This window comes from Colletes latitarsis, chromosome 9, assembly GCF_051014445.1.
Source record: "Colletes latitarsis isolate SP2378_abdomen chromosome 9, iyColLati1, whole genome shotgun sequence".
NCBI classification, from domain to species: Eukaryota; Metazoa; Arthropoda; class Insecta; order Hymenoptera; family Colletidae; genus Colletes; species Colletes latitarsis.
This window is the reverse complement of record NC_135142.1, coordinates 9595536-9609156: the sequence shown is the minus strand read 5'-3', so window position 1 is coordinate 9609156 and position 13621 is coordinate 9595536.

Genomic DNA, 13621 nt, shown 5'->3' with positions numbered 1-13621 from the left:
ACCCGGTTTAATTGACTGCTTCAGTGTGTTACCACATTACTACGTGATTCAAACACGAAAAAAACCCAGGATCTGGCCAACAAGTATGCGAAGAAGGCAAAATCATGAGCCAGATGCGGGCATAACCCAGACCTAACCCAGACCTAACCGGTGTTATCCTCCAAAATATTGATCGAAACCAGGGTTAATTGACTGCTTCATTGCGTTACCACATTACTACGTGATTCAAACACGGTAAAAACCCAGGATCTGGCCAACAAGTATGCGAAGAAGGCAAAATCATGAGCCAGATGCGGGCATAACCCAGACCTAACCCAGACCTAACCGGTGTTATCCTGTGAAATATTGATCGAAACCAGGTTCAATTGACTGCCTCAGTGTGGTACCACATTACTACGTGATTGAAACACGGTAAAAACCCAGGATCTGGCCAACAAGTATGCGAAGAAGGCAAAATTATGAGCCAGATGCGGGCATAACCCAGACCTAACCCAGACCTAACCGGTGTTATCCTCTAAAATATTGATCGAAACCAGGTTTAATTGACTCCTTCGGTGTGTTACCACATTAATACGTGATTCAAACACGAAGAAAACCCAGGATCTGGCCAACAAGTATGCGAAGAAGGCAAAATTATGAGCCAGATGCGGGCATAACCCAGACCTAGCCCAGACGTAACCGGTGTTATCCTCTAAAATATTGATCGAAACCAGGTTTAATTGACTCCTTCAGTGTGTTACCACATTACTACGTGATTCAAACACGAAAAAAACCCAGGATCTGGCCAACAAGTATGCGAAGAAGGCAAAATCATGAGCCAGATGCGGGCATAACCCAGACCTAACCCAGACCTAACCGGTGTTATCCTCCAAAATATTGATCGAAACCAGGTTTAATTGACTGCCTCAGTGTGGTACCACATTACTACGTGATTCAAACACGGTAAAAACCCAGGATCTGGCCAACAAGTTTGCGAAAAAGGCAAAATCATGAGCCAGATGCGGGCATAACCCAGATCTAACCCAGATTTAACCGGTGTTATCCTCTAAAATACTGAGCGAAACGAGGTTTAATTGACTCCTTCAGTGTGTTACCACATAACTACGTGATTCAAACACGAAAAAAACCCAGGATCTGGCCAACAAGTATGCGAAGAATGCAAAATCATGAGCCAGATGCGGGCATAACCCAGACCTAACCCAGATTTAACCGGTGTTATCCTGTGAAATATTGATCGAAACCAGGTTTAATTGACTGCTTCAGTGTGTTACCACATTACTACGTGATTGAAACGCGAAAAAACCCAGGGTCTGGCCAACAAGTATGCGAAGAAGGCAAAATCATGAGCCAGATGCGGGCATAACCCAGACCTAACCCAGACCTAACCGGTGTTATCCTGTGAAATATTGATCGAAACCAGGTTTAATTGACTGCTTCAGTGTGTTACCACATTACTACGTGATTGAAACGCGAAAAAACCCAGGGTCTGGCCAACAAGTATGCGAAGAAGGCAAAATCATGAGCCAGATGCGGGCATAACCCAGACCTAACCCAGACCTAACCGGTGTTATCCTCTAAAATATTGATCGAAACCAGGTTTAATTGACTCCTTCAGTGTGTTACCACATTACTACGTGATTCAAGCACGAAAAAAACCCAGGATCTGGCCAACAAGTATACGAAGAAGGCAAAATCAAGAGCCAGATGCGGGCATAACCCAGACCTAACCCAGACATAACCGGTGTTATCCTCTAAAATATTGATCGAAACCAGGTTTAATTGGCTGCCTCAGTGTGGTACCACATTACTACGTGATTGAAACACGGTAAAAACCCAGGATCTGGCCAACAAGTATGCGAAGAAGGCAAAATCATGAGCCAGATGCGGGCATAACCCAGACCTAACCCAGACCTAACCGGTGTTATCCTGTGAAATATTGATCGAAACCAGGTTTAATTGACTGCTTCAGTGTGTTACCACATTACTACGTGATTCAAACGCGAAAAAAACCCAGGATCTGGCCAACAAGTATGCGAAGAAGGCACAATCATGAGCCAGATGCGGGCATAACCCAGACCTAGCCCAGACGTAACCGGTGTTATCCCCTAAAATATTGATCGAAACCAGGTTTAATTGACTGCCTCAGTGTGTTACCACATTACTACGTGATTCAAGCACGAAAAAAAACCAGGATCTGGCCAACAAGTATACGAAGAAGGCAAAATCATGAGCCAGATGCGGGCATAACCCAGACCTAACCCAGACCTAACCGGTGTTATCCTCTAAAATATTGATCGAAACCAGGTTTAATTGGCTGCCTCAGTGTGGTACCACATTACTACGTGATTGAAACACGGTAAAAACCCAGGATCTGGCCAACAAGTATGCGAAGAAGGCAAAATCATGAGCCAGATGCGGGCATAACCCAGACCTAACCCAAACCTAACCGGTGTTATCCCCTAAAATATTGATCGAAACCAGGTTTAATTGACTGCCTCAGTGTGGTACCACATTACTACGTGATTGAAACACGGTAAAAACCCAGGATCTGGCCTACAAGTATGCTAAGAAGGCAAAATCATGAGCCAGATGCGGGCATAACCCAGACCTAACCCAGACCTAGCCGGTGTTATCCTGTGAAATATTAATCGAAACCAGGTTTAATTGACTGCTTCAGTGTGTTACCACATTACTACGTGATTCAAACACGAAAAAAACCCAGGATCTGGCCAACAAGTATGCGAAGAGGGCAAAATCATGAGACAGATGCGGGCATAACCCAGACCTAACCCAGTCCTAACCGGTGTTATCCTCTAAAATATTGATCGAAACCAGGTTTAATTGTCAGTTTCAGTGTGTTACCACATTACTACGTGATTCAAACACGAAAAAAACCCAGGATCTGGCCAACAAGTATGCGAAGAGGGCAAAATCATGAGCCAGATGCGGGCATAACCCAGACCTAACCCAGTCCTAACCGGTGTTATCCTGTAAAATATTGATCGAAGCCAGGTTTAATTGACTGCTTCAGTGTGTTACGAATTACTACGTGATTCAAACACGAAAAAAACCCAGGATCTGGCCAACAAGTATGCGAAGAAGGCAAAATCATGAGCCAGATGCGGGCATAAACCGGACCTAACCCAGACCTAACCGGAGTTATCCTCCAAAATATTGATCGAAGCCAGGGTTAATTGACTGCTTCATTGTGTTACCACATTACTACGTGATTCAAACACGGTAAAAACCCAGGATCTGGACAACAAGTATGCGAAGAAGGCAAAATCATGAACCAGATGCGGGCATAACCCAGACCTAACCCAGACCTAACCGGTGTTATCCTGTGAAATATTGATCGAAACCAGGTGTAATTGACTGCCTCAGTGTGGTAGCACATTACTACTTGATTCAAACACGGTAAAAACCCGGGATCTGGCCAACAAGTATGCGAAGAAGGCAAAATCATGAGCCAGATGCGGGCATAACCCAGACCTAACCCAGACCTAACCGGTGTTATCCTCTAAAATATTGATCGAAACCAGGTTTAATTGACTCCTTTTTTTTTTTTTTTTTTTTTTTTTTGTCGTGGGGAAAATCTTCGAAAGACTCCCTCCCACCTCCTTGGGGAGAGGTGGGAGGGGTGTGTGGGATTCCCCGCGCCCGTACAACGACAGGCGCGGGACCTACCCACTAAAAACCCCACGGTGACCCTTCGGCACGCTTTGGGAGGATACCGGGAATCGCTCGAAGCATTCTTCCGGTATCCTCCCCGTGCCCGCGCTTTCGCGCCCATCCCCCGGGGGGACAATCGGTCCCCCCAGTAGACACACTGCCTCATAGCGGCGGGACGGGGCCACTCCATACCGCCGCTATCCGTCCCGGGGCCGCGTTTAGTGGCGGCTGCGAGCCCCAACTCGCAACCGCCCGCGACCCCGTTTCCACCCCTCGGCGGCCGGGCGTTCATGGCCGCACCAGACCGCCGAGGGTGCCTCCCCTTGCGTCGGACCGGTAGGGGGAGGCACTCCTACCCCCAACCGGTCCGACCCGGCGCCGCCTGGCGGGAGGAGGGTCCCCTCAGGACCCCCCTCCCAGCCTAGGTCATCCGCCACGCCGAGGCGGCCGCCCGCGACGCCTCGCGACCGGGCGACGACCTCGGGCCACCGCACGAGCGCGAGCTTCAGCGGCGCGCTGAACCTCGCGCTCCCTGCCCGCGGCCTCCTTCTGCAACATTACGTTCTCGCAGAAGGAGGCCACGGCCCTCCACTTCTCCTCGCTGCCGAGCATGGCGCGCAGCACGCCCGGCAGCGAGACATCCCGCCCGACGACGCCGACCAGGACACGGCGCTCCCCCTCCCACGCGGGGCATACCTCCAGGGTATGATCCGCCGTGTCCTGCTCAGCGTCGCAGTGGCAGCAACGCGCCGTCGGCTCCTTCCCTATCCGGCACAGGTATCTTCCGAAGCTGCCATGCCCGGAAAATACCTGTGCCATCCGGTAGGTGAGGCTGCCATGGCCTCTGTCCAGCCACTCCTTCAGGAGTGGCCGAACCGCCCCGACAGTCCGGTGCCCCGCGGTTGGCAGAGCCAGCCGCTCCTGCCACGCGAGCAACACGGACTGCCGGGCCTGGCGCTTCAAATCGCCCCAAGCAGGTTCCTGCCCGCCCGGGACCGCCCCCACCCCCGCGCGACGGTCGACGCGGTGCCGGTACATCACCGCGTGCGACCGCGCGAGCAGGTCCATGGGCGGCATCCCCGCTAGAACCGTCGCCGCCTCATGTGACATGGTCCGATACCCGCGGACGACCCTGAGCGCCATGCGCCTCTGCACCCGACGCAGCATAGTCATGCTGCGCCGGGAGGCAGCCAGGTCGTCCGCCCAGACGGGGGCCCCGTATAGGGCCACTGACTGGACCATTGCCACATAGAGGCGACGAACTCGGCCCGCCGGGCCCCCCAGGTTGGGCAGGATCCGGCCCAGAGCCGCAACCATCCTTTCCAACCGGGGGACCAGGCAGCGGAAATGCTCCTCGAAACGCCAGTGGCTATCGAGGATCAGCCCTAGATACCTGATCCGGGGCTTCACCTCGATGTCAGCCCCACCCACCCGGATCAGAGGGGGTGGCGGATCCTGCCGAGGTGAATGAAACGCAATCACCTCGGTCTTATGGACCGCCACCGTCATCCCCATCCCCCTGATCCGGTCGACGACGCGTTGCGCCCCCTCCTCGGCGAGGCGCTTGGCCCTCCCCCAGTGCGCCCCGACGGCCAGCACCAGTGTGTCATCCGCATAACACACCGTGCTGACGCCGTCGGGGAGGCCGGCCCGCAACACCGAGTCGTACGCGATGTTCCACAGGAGTGGCCCGAGGACCGACCCCTGCGGAACACCGCAGTACACCTCCCTCCGCATATCACCATCCCGGCCCGGATACTCGATCCACCTGCCGCGGAGATAATCCCCGACGACCGCCCTGAGACAAGGGGGGACCCGATGTTATTCGAGTCCCCTCCTTATCTCTTCCCAGGGGAGGGTGTTAAAGGCATTGGCAATATCCAAGGATATTGCCAATGCCACCCCTCCCCGGGAGACGGCCGCCCCCGAGAGGGCCCTCACACGACCTATCGCGTCGATAGTCGATCGGCCCCCCCGGAAACCGAACTGGCAGTCGGCCAGACCGGGATCACCCCGCGAGAGGTGCTCGACGAGGCGGGCAGCAATCACCCGCTCGAAGAGCTTGCCCACCTCGTCGAGGAGACAAATGGGCCGGTATGCGGAGGGAGACTCCGCGGGCCGACCCTCCTTCCGGAGGAGGACCATCCTCGCCACCTTCCAACTGGGGGGGAATCGCCCGTCCCTCAGGCAGCGGTCGAACAACCGCCTGAGGTCGGCCCCAAGGACGCCCTGGGTCAAGACCCAAACCCGGCCGGGCACACCATCCGGACCCGGGGCCGTGTTACGAACCCCGAGCCGTCTGATGGCCGCTGCCAGCTCCTCCTGCGTGACCCCCAGCTCGGCCGTCCACTCCACTGGGACAGCCGCCGCCGCCGGAGGACGCGGTCCCCTCTCCCCAATTGGGAAGAGTGTATTGACCACGTCCTCCAGCAGCCGGGGGTCAAGACCCTCGGTAACGGGGGGCGCCCACGGGCGGAGCTTATTCAGCACCACCTTATATGGGCGCCCCCATGGATCGTCATCAAGGGTCTGGAGGAGCTCCTTCCATGCCCGGGTCTTGGCCCGTTTGATGGCGACCTGCAGAGCAACCCGCGCCACGCGGTATGCTCCATACAGGTCATCAGCTGCCCTCGCTCGCGCCACGCCGTCGCCTGTACGTTGACGACGGCGCGCGCGGGTGTACTGGCGTCGGGCGCGGACAGTCGCGACTCGCAACTCCGCGATCGCGTCCGACCACCAGTACACCGCCCGGCGAGGAGAAGCCCGCCCGACCCGAGGCATCGCCGCGTCGCAAATACCCGCGACCAATGCTCCGAGCCGGGCGACCTCCTCCTCTATGCTCCGCAACTCGGCCGCTCCCTGCGGCCAAGTTGCAGCGAGGGCAGCTGCCATCAGGGCGTCCTTGTCCAGGCGCCGAAGCGCCCAGCGGCGTGGTGGGGTGCCACGCAGGCGGCCGTGTCGGGATGCACTCGCAGCGGCAGAGACCTCCATCCGGATGTACCGGTGATCGGAGAGTGTCTCTGCCCCCGCGACCACGTGCCAACCCGACACCATGCGCACGGCGTTGGGGGTCGCGAATCCAACATCCACGATGGACCCCCCATATCGCCGCACGCATGTGTGCTCCGACTCCCGGTTCAATACCCGGAGGTCGAGCCCCGCCGCCCAATCGCCCAGGATCCCGCCGCGAACGGAGGTCCTGGGGGATCCCCAAGCCACCGACTTGGCATTAAAATCCCCCAGGACCAGCACCGGCCGGGCCGCGTAGCGCTGCACGCATGCCGCGACCTCGGCCAAGTACAGCTCGAACGCAGCGTGACCGCTACGGGGCGAAATGTAGCACCCCACCACAGCGACTCCCCCCCAGTCCACGGCGACGAATCCCCGACCGCGCTCCAACAAGGAGAACGGTGGGGACCCGTCGCCCCCTCCCCATAAGGTTTAATTGACTCCTTCGGTGTGTTACCACATTACTACGTGATTCAAACACGAAAAAAACCCAGGATCTGGCCAACAAGTATGCGAAGAAGGCAAAATTATGAGCCAGATGCGGGCATAACCCAGACCTAGCCCAGACGTAACCGGTGTTATCCTCTAAAATATTGATCGAAACCAGGTTTAATTGACTCCTTCAGTGTGTTACCACATTACTGCGTGATTCAAACACGAAAAAACCCCAGGATCTGGCCAACAAGTATGCGAAGAAGGCAAAATCATGAGCCAGATGCGGGCATAACCCGGACCTAACCCAGACCTAACCGGTGTTATCCTCTAAAATATTGAGCGAAACCAGGTTTAATTGACTGCCTCAGTGTGGTACCACATTACTACGTGATTCAAACACGGTAAAAACCCAGGATCTGGCCAACAAGTTTGCGAAAAAGGCAAAATCATGAGCCAGATGCGGGCATAACCCAGACCTAACCCAGACTTAACCGGTGTTATCCTCTAAAATACTGAGCGAAACGAGGTTTAATTGACTCCTTCAGTGTGCTACCATATAACTACGTGATTCAAACACGAAAAAAACCCAGGATCTGGCCAACAAGTATGCGAAGAATGCAAAATCATGAGCCAGATGTGGGCATAACCCAGACCTAGCCCAGACGTAACCGGTGTTATCCTCTAAAATATTGATCGAAACCAGGTTTAATTGACTGCTTCAGTGTGTTACCACATTACTACGTGATTCAAACACGAAAAAAACCCAGGATCTGGCCAACAAGTATGCGAAGAAGGCAAAATCATGAGCCAGATGCGAGCATAACCCTGACCTAACCCAGACCTAACCAGTGTTATCCTCTGAAATATTGATCGAAACCAGGTTTAATTGACTGCCTCAGTGTGGTACCACATTACTACGTGATTCAAACACGGTAAAAACCCAGGATCTGGCCAACAAGTATGCGAAGAAGGCAAAATCATGAGCCAGATGCGGGCATAACCCAGACCTAACCCAGACCTAACCGGTGTTATCCTCTAAAATATTGCTCGAAACCAGGTTTAATTAACTCCTTCAGTGTGTTACCACATTACTGCGTGATTCAAACACGAAAAAACCCCAGGATCTGGCCAACAAGTATGCGAAGAAGGCAAAATCATGAGCCAGATGCGGGCATAACCCAGACCTACCCCAGACCTAGCCGGTGTTATCCTCTAAAATACTGTGCGAATCCAGGTTTAATTGACTGCCTCAGTGTGGTACAACATTACTACGTGATTCAAACACGGAAAAAACCCAGGATCTGGCCAACAAGTGTGCGAAGAAAGCAAAATCATGAGCCAGATGCGGGCATATCCCGGACCTAACCCAGACCTAACCGGTGTTATCCTGTGAAATATTGATCGAATCCAGGTTTAATTGACTGCCTCAGTGTGCTACAACATTACTACGTGATTCAATCACGGAAAAAACCCAGGATCTGGCCAACAAGTTTGCGAAAAAGGCAAAATCATGAGCCAGATGCGGGCATAACCCAGACCTAACCCAGACCTACCTCGTGTTATCCTCCAAAATATTGATCGAATCCAGGGTTAATTGACTGCTTCATTGTGTTACCACATTACTACGTGATTTAAACACGAAAAACCCCAGGATCTGGCCAACAAGTATGCGAAGAAGGCAAAATCATGAGCCAGATGCGGGCATAACCCAGACCTAACCCAGACCTAACCGGTGTTATCCTCTGAAATATTGATCGAAACCAGGTTTAGTTGACTGCTTCAGTGTGTTACCACATTCCTACGTGATTCAAACACGAAAAAAACCCAGGATCTGGCCAACAAGTATACGAAGAAGGCAAAATCATGACCCAGATGCGGGCATAACCCAGACCTAACCCAGACCTAACCAGTGTTATCCTTTAAAATATTGATCGAAACCAGGTTTAATTGTCTGCCTCAGTGTGGTACCACATTACTACGTGATTGAAACACGGTAAAAACCCAGGATCTGGCCAACAAGTATGCGAAGAAGGCAAAATCATGAGCCAGATGCGGGCATAACCCAGACCTAACCCAGACCTAACCGGTGTTATCCTGTGAAATATTGATCGAAACCAGGTTTAATTGACTGCCTCAGTGTGGTACCACATTACTACGTGATTGAAACACGGTAAAAACCCAGGATCTGGCCAACAAGTATGCGAAGAAGGCAAAATCATGAGCCAGATGCGGGCATAACCCAGACCTAACCCAGACCTAACCGGTGTTATCCTGTGAAATATTGATCGAAACCAGGTTTAATTGACTGCCTCAATGTGGTAGCACATTACTACTTGATTCAAACACGGTAAAAACCCAGGATCTGGCCAACAAGTATGCGAAGAAGGCAAAATTATGAGCCAGATGCGGGCATAACCCAGACCTTACCCAGTCCTAACCGGTGTTATCCTCTAAAATATTGATCGAAGCCAGGTTTAATTGACTGCTTCAGTGTGTTACCACATTACTACGTGATTCAAACACGAAAAAAACCCAGGATCTGGCCAACAAGTATGCGAAGAAGGCAAAATCATGAGCCAGATGCGGGCATAACCCAGACCTAACCCAGACCTAACCGGTGTTACCCTCCAAAATATTGATCGAAACCAGGGTTAATTGACTGCTTCATTGTGTTACCACATTACTACGTGCTTCAAACACGGTAAAAACCCAGGATCTGGACAACAAGTATGCGAAGAAGGTAAAATCATGAACCAGATGCGGGCATAACCCAGACCTAACCCAGACCTAACCGGTGTTATCCTCTAAAATATTGATCGAAACCAGGTTTAATTGTCTGCCTCAGTGTGGTAGCACATTACTACTTGATTCAAACACGGTAAAAACCCAGGATCTGGCCAACAAGTATGCGAAGAAGGCAAAATTATGAGCCAGATGCGGGCATAACCCAGACCTAACCCAGACCTAAGCGGTGTTATCCTCTAAAATATTGATCGAAACCAGGTTTAATTGACTCCTTCGGTGTGTTACCACATTACTACGTGATTCAAACACGAAAAAAACCCAGGATCTGGCCAACAAGTATGCGAAGAATGCAAAATCATGAGCCAGATGCGGGCATAATCCAGACCTAGCCCAGACGTAACCGGTGTTATCCTCTAAAATATTGATCGAAACCAGGTTTAATTGGCTGCTTCAGTGTGTTACCACATTACTACGTGATTGAAACACGAAAAAAACCCTGGATCTGGCCTACAAGTATGCGAAGAAGGCAAAATCATGAACCAGATGCGGGCATAACCCAGACCTAACCCAGACCTAACCGGTGTTATCCTCTAAAATATAGATCGAAACCAGGTTTAATTGACTGCTTCATTGTGTTACCACATTACTACGTGATTCAAACACGAAAAAAACCCAGGATCTGGCCAACAAGTATGCGAAGAAGGCAACATCATGAGCCAGATGCGGGCATAACCCTGACCTAACCCAGACCTAACCGGTGTTATCCTCTGAAATATTGATCGAAACCAGGTTTAATTGACTGCCTCAGTGTGGTACCACATTACTACGTGATTGAAACACGGTAAAAACCCAGGATCTGGCCAACAAGTATGCGAAGAAGGCAAAATCATGAGCCAGATGCGGGCATAACCCAGACCTAACCCAGACCTAACCGGTGTTATCCTCTAAAATATTGATCGAAACCAGGTTTAATTAACTCCTTCAGTGTGTTACCACATTACTGCGTGATTCAAACACGAAAAAAACCCAGGATCTGGCCAACAAGTATGCGAAGAAGGCAAAATCATGAGCCAGATGCGGGCATAACCCGGACCTAACCCAGACCTAACCGGTGTTATCCTGTGAAATATTGATCGAAACCAGGTTTAATTGACTGCCTCAGTGTGCTACAACATTACTACGTGATTCAATCACGGAAAAAACCCAGGATCTGGCCAACAAGTTTGCGAAGAAGGCAAAATCATGAGCCAGATGCGGGCATAACCCAGACCTAACCCAGACCTACCTCGTGTTATCCTCCAAAATATTGATCGAATCCAGGGTAAATTGACTGCTTCATTGTGTTACCACATTACTACGTGATTCAAACACGAAAAAACCCAGGATCTGGCCAACAAGTGTGCGAAGAAGGCAAAATCATGAGCCAGATGCGGGCATAACCCAGACCTAACCCAGACCTAACCGGTGTTATCCTCTGAAATATTGATCGAAACCAGGTTTAGTTGACTGCTTCCGTGTGTTACCACATTCCTACGTGATTCAAACACGAAAAAAACCCAGGATCTGGCCAACAAGTATGCGAAGAAGGCAAAATCATGAGTCAGACGCGGGCATAACCCAGGCCTAACCCAGACCTAACCGTTGTTATCGTCTAAAATACTGTCCGAATCCAGGTTTAATTGACTGCCTCAGTGTGGTACAACATTACTACGTGATTCAAACACGGAAGGAACCCATGATCTGCCAACAAGTTTGCGAAAAAGGCGAAAGTATAAGCCAGATGCGCGCATATACCAGACCTAACCCAGACCTAACCGGTATTATCCTCTAAAATATTGATCGAAACCAGGTCTAATTGACTGCTTCAGTGTGTTACCACATTCGTACGTGATTCACACACGAAAAAAACCCAGGATCTGGCCAACAAGTATGCGAAGAAGGCAAAATCATGAGCCAGATGCGGGCATAACCCAGACCTAACCCAGACCTAACCGGTGTTATCCTCTAAAATATTGATCGAAACCAGGTTTAATTGACTGCTTCAGTGTGTTACCACATTACTACGTGATTCAAACACGAAAAAAACCCAGGATCTGGCCAACAAGTATGCGAAGAAGGCAAAATCATGAGCCAGATGCGGGCATAACCCTGACCTAACCCAGACCTAACCGGTGTTATCCTCTGAAATATTGATCGAAACCAGGGTTAATTGACTGCGTCAGTGTGTTACCACATTACTACGTAAGTCAAACACGAAAAAAACCCAGGATCTGGCCAACAAGTTTGCGAAGAAGGCAAAATCATGAGCCAGATGCGGGTATTACCCAGACCTAAGCCAGACCTAACCGGTGTTATCCTCTAAAATATTGATCGAAACCAGGTTTAATTGACTGCCTCAGTGTGCTACAACATTACTACGTGATTCAAACACGGAAAAAACCCAGGATCTGGCCAACAAGTATGCGAAGAAGGCAAAATCATGAGCCAGATGCGGGCATATCCCAGACATAACCCAGACCTAACCGGTGTTATCCTCTGAAATATTGATCGAAGCCAGGATTAATTGACTGCCTCAGTGTGGTACCACATTACTACGTGATTCAAACACGAAAAAAACCCAGGATCTGGCCAACAAGTATGTGAAGAAGGCAAAATCATGAGCCAGATGCGGGCATAACCCAGACCTAACCCAGACCTAACCGGTGTTATCCTCTAAAATACTGTCCGAATCCAGGTTTAATTGACTGCCTCAGTGTGGTACAACATTACTACGTGATTCAAACACGGAAAAAACCCACGATCTGGCCAACAAGTTTGCGAAAAAGGCGAAAGTATAATCTAGATGCGCGCATATACCAGACCTAACCCAGACCTAACCGGTGTTATCCTCTAAAATACTGTCCGAATCCAGGTTTAATGGATTGTTTCTGTGGCGTACCACATTACCACGTGATTCAAAACCGAAAAAAACCCAGGATCTCGCCAACATGTTTGCGAAAAAGGCGAAGGTATAAGCCAGATGCGGGCATAACCCAGACCTAACCCAGACCTAACCGGTGTTATCCTCTAAAATACTGTCCGAATCCTGGTTTAATTGACTGCCTCAGTATGGTACAACATTACTACGTGATTCAAACACGGAGATACCCCATGATCTGGCCAACAAGTTTGCGAAAATGGCAAAATCATGAGCCAGATGCGCGCATATCCCGGACCTAACCCAGACCTAACCGGTGTTATCCTCCAAAATATTGATCGAAACCAGGGTTAATTGACTGCCTCAGTGTGGTGCCACATTACTACGTGATTCAAACACGAAAAAAACCCAGGATCTGGCCAACAAGTATGCGAAGAAGGCAAAATCATGAGCCAGATGCGGGCATAACCCTGACCTAACCCAGACCTAACCGGTGTTATCATCTGAAAAATTGATCGAAACCAGGTTTAATTGACTGCCTCAGTGTGGTACCACATTACTACGTGATTCAAACACGAAAAAAAACCCAGGATCTGGCCACCAAGTATGCGAAGAAGGCAAAATCATGAGCCAGATGCGGGCATAACCTAGACCTAACCGGTGTTATCCTCAGAAATACTGTCCGAATCCAGGTTTAATTGACTGCCTCAGTGTGGTACAACATTATTACGTGATTCAAACACGGAAAAAACCCACGATCTGGCCAACAAGTTTGCGAAAAAGGCGAAAGTATAAGCTAGATGCGCGCATATACCAGACCTAACCCAGACCTAACCGGTGTTA